The sequence below is a fragment of the Rhododendron vialii genome, chromosome 11a (assembly GCF_030253575.1).
Source record: "Rhododendron vialii isolate Sample 1 chromosome 11a, ASM3025357v1".
Lineage (NCBI taxonomy): Eukaryota > Viridiplantae > Streptophyta > Magnoliopsida > Ericales > Ericaceae > Rhododendron > Rhododendron vialii.
Genome location: NC_080567.1, coordinates 33,579,165 through 33,590,326, shown reverse-complemented (window position 1 = coordinate 33,590,326; position 11,162 = coordinate 33,579,165). Strand labels below are relative to the sequence as shown.

The 11,162-nt window shown below is 40.0% G+C and overlaps 1 long non-coding RNA gene and 1 pseudogene across 3 annotated transcripts in view; one reads left to right on the top strand and one right to left on the bottom strand.

Annotated features, from left to right (window-relative positions):
* Window positions 1-234: 234 nt before the first annotated feature.
* Window positions 235-11,162, bottom strand: part of LOC131307247 (mRNA cap guanine-N7 methyltransferase 1-like) — a 59,017-nt pseudogene continuing 48,089 nt past the window's right edge.
* The window catches only part of LOC131307249 (uncharacterized), a 55,952-nt gene continuing 50,435 nt past the window's right edge, over window positions 5,646-11,162 (top strand). For 2 of the 3 annotated variants that reach the window (XR_009194054.1, XR_009194053.1), the window contains exons 1-2: window positions 5,663-5,822; window positions 6,270-6,586. This is a non-coding gene — a long non-coding RNA (uncharacterized LOC131307249). Of the gene's footprint in view, window positions 5,823-6,269; window positions 6,587-11,162 lie in introns of all 3 variants that reach the window. The other variant, XR_009194055.1, reaches the window with a different exon arrangement.

The following is an 11,162-nucleotide window of genomic DNA, read 5'->3' as shown; positions in this document are numbered from 1 at the left end:
GCAATAGGCACCACTCCAAGCTTTCTCGTTCAAGACAGTTGGCATAAAGGTTTCTTTTATAGAATCCTTTATCCCTGTAAATGCAGGGACTACTTCCCATAACTGCAACTATCAACACACACACACACACACAGAGATTCAAATTTCATCCAACTGTTTAAAACTTTCAATACATTACGAGGAATATACATACATTCAAGTCTGATGAAAGCTTTATTTCCTTGGAAGCAGAAGCTGGGAAAACCACTACTATATTGCATTTTTTCTTGAATTCTACAAAATTCTATAGCGAGTTAAATCTATAACAAAATTGCTGATGACAATAAGAAACACGTTTACTGCCAGTCCACCATCAACACGTCGTGTTTGGCCTAGGGCATTCTTCCATGTTTCGCTTTAAGGTCCCATACTATGATAGATTTCGGGACTCACGATGATTGATCAATAAACATTATGTCTTCTTTTGATATAAGCATCTTGCCTTTGTCTCGTCTACCATTTACACGCGTTTGCTCAGGTTGGCCTCACTGCAAGAAACGTACAATTTTCACCCGTAAGCTCACAAGAATTAAATACATACACTTGTTTCACGCACCAATACGACGTCCGGAATTCCACAATATATAACAGGGATGCAGTGTTTACCTTCCTCAATACAAATGATAGATACAGATAACCTACTTCCCACTCATCCGGTGATAATGTACCTGGATATTGCAAGGCAAAACCAATAATAAATGTTTCAAGTCTCAAGCACAAGATGAAGAAACCAAAGATAGTATGGCTTGAAAGTTGAAAAAAAAAAAAATCAGTACGAAGCTGGTACACGTGGTGCATGATACTAAAACCCCAAAAGATGAAGGGAACTCAGTATCAAAATGAGTTATTGGTCATTAGTTTCTGAAGTTGACACGATTCCCAGCAACATAAAAGTTGAGTTATAGAGACTGAGAATCTCAAGACACTGAAAAAGGGAATAGGAAAAAGAAAAAGAACGAGAAACAAAGAGCATGTCAGACTTACTCAGGTCTTTGTTTCCATCTCCCAAGGCCCCAAGTCTCCACATGAGCTCAACAAATTCTGGTCTCCTCAAGTATTCATCCACAAATTCATGCCAGTTTTTCACTAAAACTAGCTCCAAATCGTACTGCATAACTCAAAACAAGCAAAGCTGCATCAACATTCTTACTACGCATCTTAATGCTAACATTCAGACAATATCTCTAGTTATTCTTTCAAAGCAGGAACACATCTAAATAGTTCAAGAGAGTATGGAATGATAACAATGGTGCATATAATAACATTTTAAGTTTCCTTATTCAAGTAATGTTCAGGATTGCACTTCTGGCCTCACTGTGTGACTGACTGGAGTCCCTTCTCATCCTTTCTAAAAGCATTGGGTAAGGCAGCCCTCCTCCCTCCAAAGGCAAAAGAACAAAAAATGTATCTTTAGAGGACAGTCTAGCTAGACAGTTGTCTCCAATCCCAAGTACACCCCTTTTTCCAACTGTCATTTCTTTGTTTAGAAACAAGAGATGGGTGTTTAAGGAGACAAAAAGAATAGACCAACATGCATGAACGAGTGGTGTATTATGTTCAGCAGCCAAGATGGGGCAAAATGTAGCAAACACATTTATATACCTCTTCTGCCAATGATTTGAAGATGTGAAATAGAACAATCCACTCCAGACAATCAACAGCATCCTGCAAAGGTTCACTGTTTCAATATATTTGTAGAACGAACAAACATAGATCGATACTTAGGGTAACAATAAAAGGGATGGTCGAATGACAATAATACCCTGTAACAACTACATGGAGAGAACCCACAGATTTTGCAATAGAGTTGGGGGATAAAAAACTTTTCTACTTTTCTTTCTATCTTGGAAAAGCAACAAAATCCTTAACATTTTAAGGAGGGGTGCAGATAATTTATAATTAAAAAAAGAGAGAGTAAGGAAGGGTACACAGAAAGAGGTAAGCAACCAGTAGTCATAGCATGATTGACTGCAAAAGACACTTCAATGTACCCCAATGCACAACAACGGTTGATCATGTTCTTACTTAAACTTGTCGTGACCCCAGATAGCTAAAAAAGAGTCGAGCAAGAAGGTCCGTATACCCTATTTGAGGAAATATAACCATTGCCATGACCCCAGATAGCCAAAAAAGAGTCATGCAAGAAGGTCTGTAGACCCCATTTGACAAAATACAACCAACTTAGTGGGTAGAAATCAGAGAAGAGAATTTGAGGGAATGTTACCTCAAGGTGGAACTTGTACTTTATACCAAAGCCACTTCAAGACTTAAATTTCTGAACCAGGAAACAAAAATAAATTCTATCACGTACAATACCCAACAGAAGAAAATGAAAATGGTAATTTACTAGCTCCCAAATACCATATCACTACATCTATGAGAATATCACCTTGTCAGAAAATTCTTCATCAATATGTATCCAGTAGACACTATTTCCAAAAACCAGTCCTTCAGCTGCATATTCACAAGTGAAAGTAACACCCATCACAAATTGAAAAACCTGGAATTTCAATGCTTATGTAGAAATCAACAAAAGGCCTTTTGTCTCACACATGCATATTATTCTGTTCCAAGAACAAAAAGTTCATAAGCATTACACATTTTCAAAATTGACTCCAATTGTTAAGGCAATCACCATGACTAATGGGGTTTCTTTTCCAGGTCAGAAGTCTCTCGGGTAGAGCAACTGCCAACAATTCACATCATGCTAAAACCCGGAAGGAAAAAGAGAATGGGGTTTCTCGCATAAAGCAACTGACCAATGGGGTTTCTTTTCCAGGTTCAGATCATGCTACATAGTTCAACGAAACAAAGAGGAGTGACTACATTAAGACTAGCTGCAGAGAGCAACTGCCAACAATTCACCATATATACCACTCAAAGATTTAGACTCTTTTTCATTGCAGTAAATACTGGAAGGAAAAAGAGAAAACCAGAACAAAAAAACACCTCTTAGTTTTTTGATGATACATTGGCATCAGGCATAGTTCCTATAAAAATGCCTCCTGGACGAAGCAATGCTGATACATTGGCCAAGGCCCGACGTGCAGGTGCCTCAGTAGACCAGGAGTAATGCATGGCAAACTACAAAATTCCAATTTTCCATAAAATCTACTGGAGGTCAATTAACCATCGATAATCCATTAAACTCAAAAACTAAGAAAACAAAATGCAGAACTTGCATAATTAACTAGAGATATGGCATTAATTTCCAATCACAAGCAAACAAGGAATCTGATTTGTCAAATTGTTTGCAGAGAGATCATTTCCTGAAATTATTCCTAAAGTAAAAGCAAATGTATAACCCAAAAAGAAACAAACAAAAGAAAATTAAAAAATTAAAAAAAAAATTTCAATTTATCGTACATAACAACAAATGAATCACTCACCTGGCAACTACATATATCAAAGGAGGCATCTTCTTCCAAAACATTGCCCAGACAGATCTGATAACCAGAGAAAAATATCATACACGAGATTGTATTATTGTTTCTTCCTCTTTCGCCAAGAGGAATCCGGCCTTCATATTACTAAGGTGCTGGTTCAGCACCATAAAGCAAAGCAGCTCATAAGGCCACTAATTTTGGAGGTAAAGTTCACCAGCGAAGTAACTTCCATAGTTCAACCTTAAAATTTTGTTAATCAATATCCCAAACACTCAGTTGGGCCATTCATCCCACGAAGTAGCACAAAGTTACCTCAAAACAATCTCCACACATGAGACACGCAGGGAATGTGAAATTTTTACGACGTTGATGATGTTCTGCATCACCATTGTAGCGTGTACGGCAATCTTCTATCTGTCCACAATTGTTGAACATGATTTTTCATTTGTGAGCAAAATTGATCTAAATGATTGGTTCAAAACCTCATTCAATACTTCCCAAAAAAAAAAAAGACAGACAGAAAATGTATTCCCGCAAACAAGTTATCTAAACTAATTCTATTTGTGTGATCTACCAGAACACAAATGTGAACTTTTTTGAAGATGATGGTGTTATTACAAGTCCATCTATATGCTTTTTTTCTTTTTACCAGTACTTGGCCAGCTAAAAACTCACTGAGAGAAGACACGAAAAAGTAGCAAGTAATTCATGGCCAAGGAAAGCTTTCGCATTTTCCACTCCACGCTGGACCCCAAAGAAATGCGCACAGGTCCAACTTTGTTAAGTTTAATACCATAACAAGCTTCGCTATCCACTGTCCACTTAAGTAGAGTAACAAATGAAAAACAGACATTGAAAGTTAATAGCTTACCGAGCCTTCAGCTATATCAATGCCAACGTAATATCCAATATTTGCTTTGTCCAATTTGATTAGATCTCCACCCTAGCAAATGTTTAAGAAGTCCAAGGGACATGATTTCAAATACGTGCACAAAACACCTGGGTAGCTAAATATCAACAAGGATTTCTACAAAGCAAGGGACTTGTGGTACCTTGCCACAAGCAAGATCAAGAACTGCGTCTCCGTGGTGTGCATACATATGAATTAGGACACTTTTAATCTGTTTACCGAAACCGAAAATAGAACAGCCTTAATAGATAATAAATCAATCTACCATTGGTTTCAAAGAGAAAAATGTGTTCCACAAGATAGTATGCAGTACCCAGTTGTTGGACTGTAGATGACAAATCAAGAAATATACCATTTGGATTGTGTCTGAATTTGGATTGAGGCAGTCCGAGGGAGGCCGACGATGAAGACTCCTCGTATCCTCTCTTCATCTCGAAATGACAGCAATAAAAACGGCCTCTTTTCAATCTACATGTTGAGGTTGTGGAATAGAAGCCTGTGATTCCATCTGGATTGAATGTTTTTGGGCTTTGGGTTTGATATTGGAGGGAGAATTACAAGGGAGGCTGAAACGAAGGGGCCAAAAAGTGTTCGACGAATTCTCTCTGAGCATATATATACCGGTACCGGAGCGTGATGAAAACGGAGTGAATTCCTTCCGTAGTTCGATCCAGTGTAGCCAGTTCTATTGTCCGAAAAAAAAATTTACACCGATCACCTCCGATCAGGTATCAATCGGCATTCGATTAACGTGATCTTCTACAAGATTCATCTTCTTGAACAATCTCTACAACTTGATCAGTTTGGATCAAGAAATGAATCCGGAATGAGATCACAATTTGACTAATTCCGGATAACAGTTCCTATAATGGGAACTTATGAGCTCGTTATTTTATCAAGTGTGGCCAGTTCTATTTTGAGACAAAAAAATTCGTATAAATCATTTCCGATTATGTACCAATAGCTGGTAGATTAACATCAACTTTGGAATGATTTATGCTATTGACAAGATCTACAACTTGAAAAATTTAGATTGCAGAATAAACCCTTGATGAGTTCACAATTTACCAATTATAGGGTGCCACTTCGTTTGAATGGACTTCTCAGTTTGGAGCTGCGAAGTCTCTATCAATACCGACCGACGTCGTTTTGATAAACCTTCGCGAAATATCCAGCTGTGCGACATCGTTTTTCAACATTCTCAAACTCGTAATTTAAAGACGCGATTTCTATGTCCGACGCTTCGTCGCTTCCTTACTCGCCCAAAGGTAAACTGTCGTCGTCCCTATTTATCTCTCTCTCTCTATATGTATCTCTCTATATATGTATATGTGTCTGTATGCATATTTTATCTCATTACATCTTCGGTCACGGACTGCTATCAATTCTCTTTAAAGTGAATCTGGCCTTGCATTTCAAGTATCGACTTGTACATTAGTACATTTAGGCCATCGATTTCATCATTCCATTTACCTAATTTAATTCAGGTCGATCTTCTTTGTCGGTGCTTGGATTTTTTGTTTTTTGGCATTTCTTGTTATTATCGCCGGTCTTTATCAAGAAAACGATCATTTTTAATTTTTAAGATGTACTTGTATGAGAATTTGGAAGTGTAAAAGCCCCTTGTTGATTATCTGGTGGATCATTGGCTATGGCTGATTCTCTCATAATGGAGCTGGGTGAGGTAGAAAGCTTTGATTTTTTCTTGCCAGGAGAAAAACCACTAGCCAATTCCTTTATTCAATGTGTCCAACATTAAATAAAGGAATTTGAGCCGTGAAGGTAGATATCATGTTTTTTGTCTTGAAACAAATAGAAGCATTTGAGTCCTGGAAAGATTTGAGATGTGATTTTTATTCTTCATAATGCAGTAGTTGATGGTACTTTATGGCATTTTTATTCAAATTTCATAATTAACTCTGTTTGTTATTCAGTTGCAAAAGAAGCAGCGACGCCAGATTCTGCTGTGAAGTTGCCATTGACTGCAGAAAATGTGGAGGGTTTGCTGGATGAAATCGGCCCTATCTCATTGCAGACGGTGGTAAAGTGGCATTACACGAAATTGAGGGAAATGTTGTGAGGTTGAACCTACAAGGACATGCAGCTCTTGTCCAAGTTCTGTGACGACTATGAAGATGGGTATCGAGATTCAAGCGTCGTTTAATGGGAAAAAAAATCCCTGAAATAGTTGCTTTGGGACCAATAGCATGAGGAAACTGGCCTTGAGCTGAATGAAGAAAACATAGAGAAGGTAATAGTACATCTGCTTTTGTCGATGTCTAATAAGTACTAATGCATCTGCATTGGTTTCATTTAAAATGATATGGCTCGTGCTGACTGCTGAGTCTGCCCCTTTAGTTAGAGACGTGAACGAACATAGTATAACTGGGAGAAATGGTGAGCGTAGACATGATATTAGGAATAGATATTCATTCCTAGATATTCCACTATAGATATTTAATCCTAGCTAGCAGCAAAAGCTGAGTCTGATTCGAAATTTAATCCGGTCAAATGAATGGAGCCTCATTGTTAATCTGGTGGGATTACTCCTGTAGTTCATATAATCCTCCCCATGATACTGCGTCTCCCACTGAGCATATGCACTTCCACAAATTTGAGGAGCTTATGGACTTCAGTTATTGGATGGATTAATTATTTGCGTGGAGTTGTGTCTATCTTTTGACACTTGTTTGGATGAATAGTACAAGTGCCTCTTTGTTCGTGACTATTTGGAAGAGTCAGGAATACTTCTAGATATATGTGGTTCCATCAATTATTTTTTCGAATAATAGGGAGTAATTTTTTGATTGATTTTACTTACTGATAAGTGATATGAGTCTTGAGTCTGCATACAAGGGAGTAAAAGACTCGAGTCGTTTGTCCGCCATACCCCCCGATTGGATTTCGATCATTGTATCTTGGGGATAGACGTCTAAGGATCACCAATGCAGTGACAAATCTATTTTAAAAACATAGTGTCAACACTAGTGTTGATCATTTTTATGTGGTTTTCAGGTTCTGTTTTTCTTCGATTTTGCCAAATATGATTTCATTATTTTAGTATCACGGTAACACAAAAAGTATACATCTTTTGCTAACTAATTTTGTTGTGTGTGTTGTACCTGTATGAGATTTTGCCAAATATGATTTCATTATTTTAGTATCACGGTAACACAAAAAGTATACATCTTTTGCTAACTAATTTTGTTGTGTGTGTTGTTGTAGAGACCCGTAAATTCATTTTATAATTTTATTGTTTTATAAATGGAAAAGTGATGGATTAATGAAAATGTTAGAGTTGGGGGTCAAAGTGTGAGAAGTTGAAAGCCATGGGTGTTTGTGTGATTTGTGCATGTGTGTGTGTGCCGTGTATACCAGGAGAACTTTTTCTTTTTTTCCCATTTTCTTCTTCTCAGCTCTCTCTCCATTTCTCCTCTAAGTCTCTCACTCTCTCACCCAATCACTCAAAACTCACAACAATCAAGCTTAACTCCATCGTCTACTAGTATATTCGAGCTTGTATCGCGTTGGACAAAGCTTGGTTCGGTGTATTGTTGCTTGATTTGGACTCCGGAAGATAGGGTTTGCACAATCTCCTTGATTTCGGTTTGGATACTCGAGGTAGGAAATTCTACCTCTCTTTATATGTTATTTGGGTTCTCTTATGTCTTGTTTGAGTATTTCCATGCTTTGTTTGAGCTGATATTGATTGTTGTTTGGTCTGGATCAAAATCTGTTATCTGATGAAAAATCGTCAAATTCTGGATTCCTACCGGTAGGCCCGTCCGTTATACCGGTAGAACGCTGTTGTGTTGCTAGAAAAATTAGCTTCCTACCGGTAGAACTTTTCTCCTACCGGTAGCCTGTCTCAGATTTTTCCTCGTGCAAAAATGGTGGCCTTTCTGTTTTGCATTTGTACCGGTAGGACTTATTCCCTACCGGTAGGATTGTTAATTTTTTTCCCACCTACCGGTAGTATTTTTATCTCTACCGGTAGAACTCTTACCAGCTGAAACTTGCACCCACTGTTTACAATTCCTACCGGTAGCTCCATGTTCCCTACCGGTAGACCACCAGTGAAAAGCAAAACTTCTCCTGTACCGTTCCACTTTTCTTTTCCAAGCCTAAATGCCTTTCCAGGGGCTACAATGATTTGTTTATTATATATGATGATGGCTTGGGTAAATGCATGGTACCATGATCACTGAGACATCCAACTTGGTTTTGTCCGAAAATGTAAATTCTTTTGTTGAAATGTTAAGGATGAGCTTCGAATTGCGCAATGTTTTACGAACGATACACTTGAACTTGCAAATGACGCGCGAACATTCAGGGCCCATCGACGGGTGGGTGCCTGGCAGGGGATATCAGGGTCCCATAATTAGCCTGGCAGGAGCTAATGCTCAAAATATTTTTTTTCAAGGCCTAACCTTCAAGGTGGGTGCTTGGCAGGGGATATCGGGGTCCCAAAATTAGCCCGGCAGGAGCTTCGGCTCAGACACATAAATGACACGACATGTTGAGACACGATTTGAACGGATATGATTTATGGGTTGAATAAAAGAAAATTTGGAGATTTTGGGACACTTGTTCATGAAAGTTGTGCTTCCTCCGTTGTCTTGTGATCTTTTATCATTTGTTCATTCGTCTCGCTCATTTGCATATAGAGTTTGCGTAGACTTTTCTACTGGGCTAGTGTAGCTCAAGCCTTATATTATTTTCAGGTGCTAACCCGGAACCCTAGCTTGCATTGCTTGGCGTGCTTGGAGTGTGGTCATTATTTTTGAAAGCTAACCGAAGGAGTTACTTATTCATCTTTGTAAATTTATTTTGAAAGATGTATTCGTAACTTAAATTGTAATTCTTTTGATTTGGAATATTGTAACCCTTAATCCTCTTTCGACATTTGATACTTATGTTGATTTGGGGCCGTTGAGCCTATATTGTAATATTTTGGAAACTTTGTGAATTTGGAAGCTTAACTAAGGAAATGAGAACACAGTGATCTTTTGGGTACCGTACGGATATTTGTGAGTATTTTTATTATGTAAATCATTTATAATTATGTGTAAAATCGAGGACGTGACAACTTGGTATCAAAGCATAGGTTTAGAACACCTAGAGACCGTGGGGAGACGTTTTGTCTCATGGGTTCAAAATGTCGCGCCTTCTAACATAACTTGTGCATGCTTGTGTGACTAACATTCATGTGATTACGTGGCATTGCATTTTTCATTATCGTAGAGTGGTGTAGAGCTATTAACCCGTGTTGCGAAGTTGAGGGCTTCAACCCCGTAGTTTTAATGTTGTGGTTAATAGTTTCTTTTGTATATCATGTAGTAAGATGCCTCCGAAGACCCGTGTCAGACGAGTTGGGGCTGGGACCCGGGGTGGTCGAGGCCGTGGTCGTGGCCGTGGGGTACCTCTTGAGGACGAGGTTAGTCAGCATGGGGAGAACCCAGGTGGGAATTTGGGGGCTGGGATCGGTCGAGGTGCAGGAGTACCTCAAGCTCAAAATCAGTTTGCTAGGGATCTCGTCGCAGCACTTACGGCTGCAAATCTTCTAAACCAAGCACCTAGGGAGAATGTTGAGGATCGAGCTATCGTGGCGATGCGAGAGTTTAGCCGTAGAAACCCTCCAGTGTTCGATGGAACCAGTAGCGACCCTTTGGTGGCTGACCATTGGCTAGCCCAAATCCGTAAGCTTTTTAGAGCTCTCAATATCACCGAAGATAACATTAGGGTAGGTATCGTGGCGGTGCAACTAGTTGGGGAGGCCGGTGAATGGTGGGAATCCGTTCTTGAAAGTAGGAAAGATGCAAGGAGAGCGGCAAGGACCGCAGCTCAAATAGATGAGCCAGATGTTGAGAATTTGACATGGGCTGAATTTGAGGCGTTATTTGAGGAGCAGTATTTTCCAGAAACTAGCCGTGACCAATTGAGGGACCAATTCGAAAAGTTAGAGCAAGGAAGCATGACCGTGTCGGAGTACGCACAAAAATTCCAATCTTTATCTCGCTTTGCGCCAGAGTTGGTGGCGACGGAAGAGAGGAAATGTAGACGCTTTGAGAAAGGACTGCACAACACCGTAAGGAGGATGGTAATGGTACAACGCAAGACAAAATACGCCGAGGTAGTTGAGTGTGCGAGGAGCATTGAGATACCGAAAGAGGCGCAACGTAATAGAGGGGTTTGGGAACCACGACAACCAACCGTGAACACGAGTTCTTCATCGGGGAGCTTTGGAAGCCAAGGGAGGAAAAGGGCAAGGGAACCATCTCAGACACCGCAGGGTAGTTCGTCGAACTTTAGGCCGCCTTCTTCTTTGGGGGCTCGGGGTGTTCTGTCTAAGCCTTTGCCTGTGTGTTTTAAGTGTAATCAACCTGGACACGTTCGTGCTCAGTGTCCACGCCTCGGGGAAACTTGTTATATTTGTGGTAAAACGGATCATTTCGCAAGGAGTTGTCCTCAAGGGTCGGGAGCGCGCAGTGAGTCAGGTTCTGTGCAGCAGCCGGGAACGGGGCGTAATGTGGGCCAGCCGTTTAGGGGTACTCAGAGGCAGCAGCAGCCTTACTTTCGTCAGACTACGTCAGCTCAGAGTTCCGGGGTTGATAAGGGAGCGAGTTCTTCCGCGCCTGCTCAGGGTTCTGGTCAGAGAGGGGGTTTTATGCAGGGTCAGGGTACCCAGGGGCGAGTTTTCAACATCACTTCTGCTATCCCACCTACCACTTCTCAGGCTCCGGAAACTTCTGTTGTGAGGGGTACTTTTCTTTTGTTCAACTCATTTGCTAAAGTACTCTTTGATTCTGGAGCATCGCATTCTTTCA